The 11,309-nt window shown below is 33.6% G+C and overlaps 1 pseudogene; it reads left to right on the forward strand.

The window, feature by feature from the left end:
- The first annotated feature begins 9,466 nt into the window (after positions 1-9,466).
- Positions 9,467-9,843, forward strand: LOC127563348 (adenosine 5'-monophosphoramidase HINT1-like; annotated as a pseudogene).
- Positions 9,844-11,309: the final 1,466 nt, after the last annotated feature.

Consider the following 11,309-nt stretch of genomic DNA (forward strand, 5'->3'; position numbering starts at 1 on the left):
TAATTGTCCAATTGAGTTCTTTTGTTCTGTGGAATTTTTTTCCATTTCGCCAATTTTGTTTTCCAGTTCACCAATCCTATTTTTCAAGGATTTTACTTCTTTATCCACTCTCTCTTTAACTGACTTCTCCAGGCTCTTTTGCCAAGCCTCCCTCTCTTTTTGCCAAGCCTCCTTCTCCTTTTGCCAAGCCTCACTCTGCTTTTCCCATTTTTCTTCTAGCTCCCTTGTGAGAGCCTTTTTAATTACTTCTATGAGGTTCATCTGTGCTGAGGAACAGATGATCTCCTCCTTTGGGGATTCACCGGAGACAGTCTGTTTTTAGTCTCTTCAGGATTTAGAGTCTGCTCTCTATCTGTATAGAAGCTGTCAAGGGTTAAAGTCCTCTTCAGTTTCTTGCTCATTCTGTCTAATAATCAAAGACAAACTAGCAAAGAAAAACAGAAAAAACTGGAGTCTTTCTTTGGGGGAGGCTGGGTGTGTTATCGAGCTTCCTCTCCAGACTGCAGGGGGCAGCAGTGAGGCACTAGCAGGACTGTGTGCGCCTGCGCTCTGAGATCCCAGAGCGTGTTGAGTCACTGGGGGGGGAGGCCAGGTCCCGGGAGACTCCATCTGTTTGGGGTTGTATTCTTCACCCCCGGTGTTTTTAGCTTCTCTGCTGGGCTGCTGACTTGCTGCTGGAGCAAAGTATCCAGTCCTGTAGCGAAGCTCTCCCCGCAGAGACGGCTGCGATCACTCCCCACCCCCTCTCCAGTCTGCTCCCGTGCTCTCACTGCCGCTGCCTGCCACCTGCGCCCGATCTAAAACCGTCCCAGCCCTCCAGTAAAGACAGACCTTTCTTGGCGAATCTCAAGGATGGCTTCTCTTGGTAACTATTTGTGGGGTTTTTTTTCAGTCAAGCATTAATTCAGAGGCTTGTAATGAAATGGATAGTGAGAGAAAGCGTGGAGCTACACAGCTGTGTGCCTCCTCTCCGCCATCTTAACCGGAAGTCCCAATTCTACATTTTTTCACAGTCTCAAAGGTAATTTCTTCCTACTTTTTTCCCCCTAACAAACTACAATGATTGACTGTTATCTCTAAGACCATGTATAAACTCATCTGTTTTTCATTTGAAATTTTTCACTACTTGCTCCTTTCCACTTTATACATTTCTCTTCTCCTCAGATTTTGTATTTCCACCATTCTGATCTACTTATTGTTCTTCACACACAGTTCTCCATCTTCGATCTCCTTGACTTTACAATGGCTGTCCTTTATTCCAGAAACACTCTCCTCCAAACCTCTAGTTCATAAAATTCTTAGTTTTTTTTTTAAATTCGAGGCTCATAATAGAAAATCTTTTTTCTTCCTAACTTACAACTACTATTGCCTTCCCTTTCCATTTGATTTCTATATGTTTTCAATAAACCAATATTTATTCACATCATTTTCTTGAGGATAGGGTTGGTTTTGTTTATGTCCTTGTATTCCCAAGGTTTAATTAACATTGTACCAGGTACATTGTTTAATACCTATATGTGGTTAGATGCAGCTAGGTGGTCCAATAGATAGAACACTCAACTTTGAATCAGGACAGACCTGAGTTCAAATCCAACCTATATTGTATGACCCTGAACAAACCATTTAACCTCTGTTTGTCTCTCTATCCTGATCTGCAAAATGGGTAATACCTTCCATTGTTATTGTGAGTCTAATATCCAGTAAATAATTTTCAAATTTTAAAATGCTATGTTAATATTAGCATTTTTTTCTTAGATGGTCTCAAAGGTAACTAACAAATCTGCAATTCTGCGACTTATAATTCCAATTTTTAGTCTATTGACTACACCATGCAATATTATGAAAAGTTTGTTAAAATTCAGTGATTTCTGAAATCAAGGATTACCTAGAAAAGACAGTTTGTGTCTGTGGCTACCAGGTCTGACTCTCTGACCTTAAGTCTCAATTCTTGCTTCCTTGGTCCTTATTTTCAGTCTATCATAATATATAGGATTGTAAAATTTGGAGTTTAAAGTTCAACCTATATATCTCTGTACGACTCATTCCGCATCTTTGGGTCTAATTTTTCTCAACTCTATTACAAAAGTCTCTGATATTGGATTGGAAAATCTCCCAGCTTTTGAATTCTCATTTTCTCTCCTGCCATGAACAATAACTGACACAAGGTGTCAGTAGAGAGTCATGCAAGGAACAAATAAATACTATGTTTTAGTACTTTCTTTCATTTTGTCTACAAATATCTGTGTCTTTCTTAAGAAAATTGAAAATTACATTATTTAAACTCAGAGAAAGAAAACTTAATTTTTCTTCTTGTGTTTATGACTGCCACAGTTTGGTGAGTGGGATGAAGGAAGAAACAGGGAAAAAAAAATGTCCACCCCTCCTATTTTTAACTCAATTAAGCAAAAGTTATTCTCAAAACCTTTGACACTACTTTCTCTCCTCTCCTAAACATTTCTGAATTACAATAATAACATTTAAAATTTTAGTTTCTGGGAACTGTGACTCAATAAAATTCACTATCCCAATGACTCCATGAGGTTCAAAGCTTTGCTTCTATTTGTTATAGTTATTTGGTGTGAACACCTTCCCTTCTCCCAGTTGCTAGACCATGCTAGTCCATGCTAGCTTCTTCATCCTGGGAGATAATTGTCCATGTTCTTCCATAAGTGCTCCCTAGGGGACTTGAATAAGAACTGTTAGATTGCCCCTGGGATCTTTAATGTTTTATGAATTCAGCCAGTGCAACCCATGAGACTGATCCACATAGTCTCTCATTTTAGCAATATGACTGTCTACTGCTTTTTCATTTTAGTTATGTCACTGATATTTTTCATGCCATCACTTACATTTAAGATCTTAGCATGCTGAACCATATTCTTTGCACAATATGACATAATATTTGTAGCATATTATCTACTTAAAATAGACTTTTGACACAAATTTCTGTTGCCCTTTGGATTACCTAAAATTTTGATTCTTCTGAGATTGTGGGCACATAATGATCAGGCATGTAACAAAGCCTAGAGAATGTTAAAATTTGGACTTTTGTTGCAGGGAGCTCAACATGAGATCAATGTGAAAGTGATTTTCAGTTTCCCAAATGTAACCTAGTTTCTTCTATTCATTTTACTAGATTATGTGTGTAGCTTCTTGTCTTTTTTGTGCAGGTATTGGTGTTGCTAGTTGAGAATGGCAATATACCTTCTCTATGTTATATCTCACTTCATATTGATAACAAGAGAGTTATTGAACAAAATTATCTCTGTATTTAAATTTGTTGCATATATCAAGAGGTTCATAGATATACATAGGAGACATATTAGAGTAACATGTTTTTTTGGTAACCATCAAATAACAAGTAATAGGATCATGCATTATCAGTATCTTTCTGTTTATCTTGGAAATGTAAAAATGGAGTCAGATACAATAAATTTCTTCCTACTTGATTATTATATTTTTATGAAAGGTCATTATTAAAATTACATTACAGAGAAAAGATAAATATTAAATTGTTAATTGATATTTTCTTGTTAACTTTCTTTTTGGGGGAAGTGGGAGATTGTGGTTGTGATAATATCAAACAATTTTTACTCTACGATTTCATTGTGATCTCGGGATAATCTTGGCTTTTAAAAACTGTGCTAGCAGAATACAAGTTCTCTTAGGTTCTACACTGCTGCAGAAATATTTTCCCTTTGACAGACAATTTACACTTTTAAGCCCAGCTTAGCAAAAAATATGGAGGTACTCATTACCAGTAAACTGGTCACCTGGGGATGAATTCTTTGATCGTGAAAAGCAATGAAACATACCAAATGCCCTTTTCCATGCATTTCCTTTCTACATCTATAATGATGGGGCTAGAGAATAGTACAAACGATATGTGCTTTTTAAGAAACATACACTTCTATGACCAAAGTTAAATATTAATTTATATGTAGTCACCCTAAACATAAAATTCTTGTGCAATGCTCACATTTAATATATCACTGGAGAAGCTGAAACATACCAATGCTGGCATTCTTTCTGTAAATGAAATCAGAGGATAAGAGGAAGTTGTATCAAAATGGAAAGATGATAATGAAGATAATGATGATGATGATGACAATAATTTTTTCTGCCCAAGTCCAACCTATTGTCCATATGAATGCCAGACAAATTCCAGACAGGGAATGTTGGTTACTTTAAGAATACTAAAATATCTCTGAAGTTCTAGTAGGAATTCTGAAATGTTGAAGAACTGATATCTGTCAATATCACTGATTGATGTAACAACTCATTCAGTATAATGAAACTGCTTCTAAGAAGCAAAGAAATGCATAGGTTAGCATAGAGCTGCATGTTGATCCTACTAGAATCTATCTTGCTAAGCAAGATAGAGATATCACATCATGGTTCATATTTATAGGATGAATCAGGAATACCAATGTCATACTGATTGGAAATATTTTAGCAACTTTTTAAAGACAATTGGGGCTAAGAAATTTGCCCAGTGTCATGGAGTTAGTAAATGACAAGCTTCTGAAACTGGATTTAAACTGAAATCCTCCTGACTCTAGGACTGGTTCTGTGCCCTAACTAGCTATCCTACTTTTAGTAATTTTGATAAAACATGAGGGAAAGGAAAGTAAGAATAAAATAAGTATTTACTATGTGCTAGGTATTGTGTTAAACATTGTAAATATCATTTCATTACATCTTTATGATACCTCAGTGCATTAAGTGCTATTACTTCTCCATTTTACAGGTGAGGAAACTGAATAAGAAAAGTTAAATGACTTGACTAGAGTCTCATAGCTAGAAAGTGTCTGAGACTAGATTTGAAATCAGGTCTTCTTGCTTCCAGGTCTACTGTTCTATGACATCTAGCTGACTCATTTTATGCGTGGATTTACATGAAGTGGAGTGAGGGCATAAATACTTTCATGATTCACTAGTACAATATTGCTAGGAACTGGGGTCTATAATTTCCTTGCTATAATGAGTTCCCATATTACTAAACTCCTTTACTAATATAAATTGACACCTTCTCTACAATTGCTAGTCTTTAAAGATTGTTAGCATCATATCATAAGAAAAATGGAAACAGGTTTTTACTAGTTATGAGCAAGGACTTGATATCAGTTTTGTCAATAGTATATTCAACTCAAAGTAAAATGTGTACGGCAATAGCATAGAATAAATCCATCCTAAATAAGGATTAGAAAAAATCAAAATGAAAATAAGGTGCTGCTAAACTCCAAAGAGTTTGAAATTTTTTAGTTCACCGAAATCTTAAAATGCAGATTTTAGATAGTCTACTTAAAACAAAAATGGGTGAAAAAAAAATTTATGTCTCAATTGCTATTGAAAAAGAGTTGAGCACAGTTAACCTGACAATAATTTTTTTGAGGTTTATAATAAATATCTAACTAGCAAGTCAACTATAACAAAATTCAATAAATCAAAGTTAGCATTTACTATAGCCATTATGATTAAGTGCCTTCTTCCATAATATATGACAGAAAATGTAAATATTTTAAGACAGATACACAACAGTATATGTGGTAGCTACAACCACAGTAAGAATCATAGAAAGAAAGAGGGAGCTATCAAGAAATACTTTTCAAGATAAAACATGCTAACAATCTTTGCAAAAGTGGATTAAAGAGATTTTGAAATTCTGTTGAAAGACCTTAGTAGAATAAATATGCATCTCATTGACAAGAACTGTGTAAAAATTAAAAGTCATATTGTTCAGTACAGGAAAACAAAAAATAAACAAGAACAATAGAATCTAGAAAACAAATGAATATCAGAAATTCTGAATTCCTTCAATCCTCAGTTGAAAGTAAAGTCAAAAGTCCCTCCATTAGAGTTTAGGGTGATCCAAATCATGAAAAAACATTCATGGTCAGATAGCTGGGGACTGCTGAGTCTCATGATTAAGCCATATTCTTGAGAGGAGGAGCTGAAGACTTTTAGCTCTTTTCATCAATCAAGGTTGATTTTCAATTGTCAGGAGAAGGTAGTTTCAGAACGTACTTAAAGGCATTTCAAGATTTTCTTTGGTGTCTTTGGCTATTGAAAGAAACCACTGACCATCAATTTATTGATTGCCTATACTCTAATTAATGAAATTTTTAATTGTCTAGAGATTCTAGTTGAGGAATTTTCATTCATTTCAGTAGTAAAATGACTAAAAGATTCAAACAATATAAAATCTTTCTTTGTTAATATTTTATTGAGTGCTTTGAGACACGTTGTAGATTTCTTGCTGGCAGGAATACTAAAAATAGCATGCTCTCCCACTCCCCAATAAAATAAAACAAAATCTAAACCATTGATTTTGTTTTTGATAAGCATGCACAATGAAAGTCATAATGTAGGAAATAAAACAAACCAAGTAGTGTATAATCCTGTGTCTTATTGACCCTTTCTTTGTTCTTGTCCTCAGTTTTATCTGAATGTCCATGAAGTGCAGTATAGAACCGAAAGAAGCATTATTACCTCCATCTCCACACAGCTCCTGTCTGCTGAATGGGGTCCTTTAAATTGTTTGAGGAATTACAGATTAATAATACAGGATGTGGCAAAAATTTAAAAGTAATTACTAAATCCAATTCTGATTGGTGGCAGGGGACTAAGACCTCAACTATCAATAGCAGAAGGAAGAAGAATAATTTTAGACTGGGAATTTTGATAACTTTTGTTGACTGATTAAATTTTCTTATTAGAAAAAGAAAAGATTAGACCATAGGTCACTTCTAGCTCTTGTTCTATAATCATATATTTGTATACTCATCAATTATTGTGCTATCTTATGAAATTAAGTATATAGTCTCTGACTTTTGGCTACAAAATGAAACTATAAAATCAAAAAGAAAATCAAAGTACTGACATAACATTATAAGAAGAATTTTGTCTAAAAATATGGTGTTCTGTTTGAAGAAGCAACTTGGATCATTGAAAGCCTTGCACAATTTTCCAAAAGGAAAGCTTTCTGCTCTTTTCTCTCTATTCAAATATAGTCCCAGTGTTTTGTTCAACTGTAAAAATGTTTGTTTAATGTAGGTTTGATGAACATATCCACATACATTTGTATTCTTACTATATGATTTGTTTTGGATCTCCTAGTGAATTAATACAAAAAAAGTATGTGAGTAAACTGTACATGCATAAATATATAATTCATATAGATGGTTTACATACATATTTGTACATTTGTATCTATATGTCTGTATACACTGATAGGCCACCTATATGTACATATGTATGTGTATATATAATATGTATTCATATATATTATGACCACACATATGTTACATGCTCTGATAAACCATCTGTATGGACTGTATATATCTTAACTTTAAAAAAATAGTTTTTTTCCATGTCATTCTCATCCCCCCCCCCTTTTTTTTGATTGTTAAGCTAAATCCTTTGAAATGATTGTAATTTCTTATATAAGAGATTCTACATAGGTTCAAGGCTTTGTAAAAGAATCATATTATCTGCACATAGGACTATCTAGAAGACTGACATACATCAGAAATTCATCTTCCATTTGGACTCTGATTCTCTGTGCTGGATATAGCCTTAGTAACTCTCAATCACCTCCTTATAACAAGCTGTCAGATTCAGGATTCCACTGAATATTTATCTCTAATAAACTGAAAATAAATCTCCTCTCCTCTGATTTGCCATGTCTTTTTCTTTCACCCCCAATGGAATTTGCCTCATGAAAATTGGAGCAGTTATGATTGTCATTATTAATATCAGAGTTGAGCCAGATGTCATAACTAGGCTTTTTTCCAGAAATTCACAAGAAGGTGCTCATGGTATTTGTCCTCCTTTAATAGTTTAGTGACAATGTCCCTTTAATTCCAGTTAATGAGAATGATATGGATATCCTTTCCTTAATTTCTTCATTCAAGTAGTCTATGACATCATCTGGAATGTCACAATTATTTGTGATAGTATCTTCCCAAGTATCCCCAGTACCTTTTGGGGTTTCTGTTGCTTACTTTTTCTCAACAAGATGATTTTAGATCATTTTTGTGCTGTTTCATTTTATTTTTGACTCTGAACTTAAAAGAAAATTTTCATGAACTCAAAAAAATTATTAAATGAAGCCATGAATCTTTTTTTCACACTACTTGTTTTAACAAAGAATACATTAAAAAAATTTCTACGATACTTTCAAAACTGTCCTATTTGTTTGTGCTTCCTTTTGAATTTTCTTTTGTTCTATTCTTTAAGAAAGTGTCGCAGTGCTTTCTTCTTTCACTTTACTTTTGCTAATCACTCTCCTCCCCAGTCCTGAAATTGACCAAGGGAAAAAAAGGGGGAAAAAATCCTTGTTACAAAATAACATAGTCAAGCAAAAGGGGTTATGTACCAGACTGTATATGTGCATCATATATCTACCTTATCTATGTCAAGAGATAGGTTATTATTCTTCATCATAATCTTTTGGAGACTTTTGGTTTATCATTGAATTAGTCAGGATCCTTAATTCATTCAGAACTGTTTTTCTTTATACTGTTGTTGTTCTTGCATAAATTATTCTCCTGGTTCTGCTCACTTTTCTTTTCATTAGTCTGTACTGCTTGGGAGTATCTGAAATTCTCATTTTTATGATTGATAATATCCAATTATATTTACATGACAAATTGTTCAGTCAATTGTCTTAAAGGAAATGCAAGACTTTCTTTTGATATTCTTTTCTTCTCCTTCCTCTTTTCCTTCCACCTCTGCCATCGCAGGATTAAGAATTTTTTTTCAAAATCTCTATTCAACTGTTTTTTTTTTCTTTTAATTAGACATTTAGAAAGTATTCTATTTCAATGAAAGTACTATTTTTTTTTCCTGTGGGATTATATTCAGGTGTTGGAGGATAAGCTTTGGAGGATTTGGGGTTGTAAGACTATAATAAATCTTTTTGAATATTGCTTTCCAAGATCACCTCAGGTTTTTAAATAGAATCTGCTAGGTCTTGTGTAGACTTGACTGTAGTGTCTCATTATTTGAACTGCTTTTTAAAAAGTCTGTTTTCTTTGATGTGGAAAGTCTGGATTTTGGCTATCCATTCCCCTGACTTCTACTTTTGGAGGTCTTTTCAGGAGGTAATTGTTGGATATCTTTGCTTTGTCTTTGGTGATAATATAGCCAGGTAGTTTTCATTTATGACTTCTTGAAACATAGTATCTGTATTTTTTAAATCATAATTTTCAGGTAATTAATGATTCTTTAAGTTTTCTGTCCTTGACTTTTCCAGATTGTTTTTGGTATTATATTTCAACTCAATTTTATATTATCTATTTTTTTCAAACTTTTGATTTTGTTTTAATATTTTTGTCTCACTTTTATTTTCTAGTTTGTTTTTCAGAAATATATCTTAGATAAGATTTTCTACTTTTGTTTCTTAACTACTTATTCCCTCTTAATTCTTTTCTTAAGAATTTTTATTTTGAGAGGTGCTGCTATGGCAGATGAGATCAGCAGAGCTCAGACTGCTCCACTGGAAGAGACAGTATCTTCAGGAAAATAATTTGTAAGGAAATCCCAGCCAAAATCATTTTTTGAGGATGATTGGTATCTTGCTTTTCATGATGTTTGACCATAAGCCCCAACTCAATTCCTGGTGATACCCAAGAAACCCATTATCAACATTTCTGTAGCAGAAGAAAATGATGAAAATCTTGGCACTTAATGATTGTTGGCAAGAAATGTGGGGCTGACCTGGGCCTGAAGAGAAGATATTGAATAGTGATCAATGAAGGTGTATATGGGATGCAATGTATCTATCATATCCATCTGCATGTTCTTAGAGGATGTCAGAGGGAATGGCCTCCTGGATAAAGTGTTGGAATGATTTATGTCTGGAGTAAAGCAGGTTTACAACATATATGCTAAATTGAATATATTTAATGTTTTCTGTGAAATAAGAAACTGGGAAATCACTTCAAATCTATGTAATAAAATGTTACCTGTTTAAAAAAAGAAATTATGTTTCATTTTTATCTTTATTTCTTCCAAATATGCAGTAGTCCTTGTAAAAAATCATTTTCCCCCTTCAAATCTTTGCTTGTGATTGTTATATAGTTAAGTTTGTATTAAATTTTGTCATTGTTTATTTTTTGTTTTTGCTCTCATCTTACCTCATCTTTGCACCTGAATTGATGACTTGTGCCAGGGTCAGTTTTTACCTTGTCCTGTGTTTTTGAGTACAATAGTCAGCCCTGTTTTGTCTTTTCCTGGATCATCTGGGTCCTTGTGCTGACCATCTTTCAGAATTAGTCCCCTGGATCTTTGAGTTTCTGAATACTGACTTTTCAAAATCCTGTCTGGTATTCCAGACAATAATATTAGGGAACTCAGAGCCCCCGGATGTGTGATGTCTGGGATTGAGTGTGATAGCATTATTGTTGGTAAGCGCTCTATTCGTTGTTTCTTGCTCCAGTAGATTCCAAGATTTCTACTCTCTAGCTATTTGGATCTTTCTTGTATTGATTCTTATTTTCTTTATTATCTCTTTTCTTTTATTGACTTTGTTTCTCAAGCCTTGCAGGCTTCACATATATTGATGCTAGTTTTGTTTTGAAATTCCCTTTCCCTGAAAATCCCCAGGGATTTTAGTTTTTGACTAGCTTATTGAGCATTTTTGGAGTAGATAAAGTCATTTATTCATTCTCTCTCTCTAGAATTTACAACAATCATCAGTTTGATGTTAAATTCACTATTTTCCTGAAGTTTGTTTGTGGGAATGAATTGACCTGAATTCTAGTCAGGAAGTCTTCTTAGCAAGGGACATTTGTTCTGTTGATTGGGGCCTATATAATGAAGTTTGTTGGAGAATAAAAATGCTCATTATTTTTATGAATTAAAACAACAATGATTGCTGTTGTTGAGTATCTCTTAAAATTTCTTTTAAATAGCAACTTAGAAACTCTAAGGAAAAATAATTTTTTACATTCCCTTTTCAGAATTAGGAAGAGAAACAGGTTTGTTTTAGTATTTTAATTAAGGATAAAATAAAAAGTCATAGGATAAAAGTCATGGGCATTAGCCTTTGGTTCTTTATTGGAACTTTCAGCAGGTTCTCATTCCTCAGTCTCTATCTATTACAATGAATCTTAAGAACTTGATTGACTAAAGAAAGAACCCATTCAAGTATGGTCCCAAGACAGATTAATTCTCAGGAATAGTGATTTAATAAATGCTAAAAAGAAAGAGAATTCATTATCTGGAAGATTTAATATTTATATGTTTATATTTAAGTACTTTGTGTAGTCTAAATGTCGAGTAATACATGTGGTAATACATGT

The sequence above is a fragment of the Antechinus flavipes genome, chromosome 1 (assembly GCF_016432865.1).
Source record: "Antechinus flavipes isolate AdamAnt ecotype Samford, QLD, Australia chromosome 1, AdamAnt_v2, whole genome shotgun sequence".
NCBI classification, from domain to species: domain Eukaryota; kingdom Metazoa; phylum Chordata; class Mammalia; order Dasyuromorphia; family Dasyuridae; genus Antechinus; species Antechinus flavipes.